The following is a 1,286-nucleotide window of genomic DNA, read 5'->3' as shown; positions in this document are numbered from 1 at the left end:
TATGTAGAAATTTAGAGTCGTTAGATTTTCATAGTCGGGAAAACTTGTAACTATACTAATATAATATGGTATGATACATATTTTATTATTATTAATCTATAAATAGTTTGATTGTTACATCTATTACTTAATTATATGAAATGATTGAACGAAAGAAAACTTTCTTATTGAATGAAAATATGATATTGATTATTTTATGTATTTCTTTTTTAAAAAAACATTATTTATTTTAAATCGTTAACCAATTAAATTATATTTAGGTTGATATATTCGTACATTTGAAATATCTCTAAATAAAAATTAGTGAGATAATCAAATGACACTAGATTTGTTAATATATATATATATATAATACATCTGTTATTTCTTTCTTTTTATCTATAATTAAACATATTTTCTTACATTTGAAAAAGTAAATATGTCATCTTTTTCTACGAAAAACAGCTGCATCAAGAAGTTGGTGACTGTGTGATTGCGTCCACCATATTTAATGTCACACACGGTTGATCCACGGGAACCTACATTTGTAATCATATAATTAAAAAGTATTAAATCTTAAAAAATTATAAATAAAATAAATAGCTTACAAAATGGCCAGCGCCAAGGATCCAATAGAAGTGCAAGTTCTTATGCGACTTAGTGAATCCCTTGGTGTGCTTCTCATTTCCACAAAATAAAGTAGTTCTCTCCTTACTTATAAATGCCTTTAGCCCTTCCCACCTAAATTCAAAGAAAAAAAATTGCTTTACCAAAAATTAAGAATTTAAACATCCTTACTTTTTGTTTTTTGTTTTTTTTTAAGGAAACAGTTGACTTAGGTTTATGTTTATGTCGGTAACCATAAATCACTCCAAAAAAGAAATTACTCAAGCTTATTAATCCAGGCGTGGGTTCCTTTGGTTGAACAAATAAGATCCACCTATAAAAAAAAAGTAAAACATAAATCTAAGAGAATATTACAATTTTATCACTTCAAAATATTCCTTGTTTTTGTTTGAAGGAAAAAAAACACTTACTTGACCGCTATAGACCGTCACATTAACACCTTTAGCCAGTAACTCATCAACCTTTTTGAAAAAATAAAAGTATTAGAAAATAATTGAATGTTATAGTATGAAGCAAAAATTAATCCACAAATAAAACTATTAAAAATAGTTTCGTTAAAAAATACACCTCTTTGATTCTTGGCTTCATAAAATCTCCCGTAAAAAATTGGAAGACTAGGTCCGATTGACCTCCCCATCTGTACATTCAAAATTTTTAGTTTAGTTTTTTAGGCTAAAATG

The 1,286-nt window shown here is 26.5% G+C and overlaps 2 long non-coding RNA genes across 2 annotated transcripts; both read right to left on the bottom strand.

Annotated features, from left to right (window-relative positions):
• Positions 1 to 444: 444 nt before the first annotated feature.
• Positions 445 to 682, bottom strand: LOC111475246. The gene is made up of 2 exons (XR_002716422.1): positions 588 to 682; positions 445 to 518 (listed from the first exon to the last, which is right to left on the bottom strand). It is a non-coding gene; the product is annotated as an uncharacterized LOC111475246 (long non-coding RNA).
• A 220-nt stretch (positions 683 to 902) lies between these two features.
• LOC111475247 lies at positions 903 to 1,269 on the bottom strand. Its single transcript, XR_002716423.1, has 3 exons — positions 1,174 to 1,269; positions 1,017 to 1,067; positions 903 to 919 (listed from the first exon to the last, which is right to left on the bottom strand). It is a non-coding gene; the product is annotated as an uncharacterized LOC111475247 (long non-coding RNA).
• Between the last annotated feature and the right edge of the window lie 17 nt (positions 1,270 to 1,286).

The sequence above is a fragment of the Cucurbita maxima genome, unplaced genomic scaffold (genome assembly GCF_002738345.1).
Source record: "Cucurbita maxima cultivar Rimu unplaced genomic scaffold, Cmax_1.0 Cma_Scf01155, whole genome shotgun sequence".
In the NCBI taxonomy this organism is placed as follows: domain Eukaryota; kingdom Viridiplantae; phylum Streptophyta; class Magnoliopsida; order Cucurbitales; family Cucurbitaceae; genus Cucurbita; species Cucurbita maxima.
The sequence above is the reverse complement of the archived record's forward strand: the minus strand, read 5'-3'. Positions and strand labels throughout refer to the sequence as shown.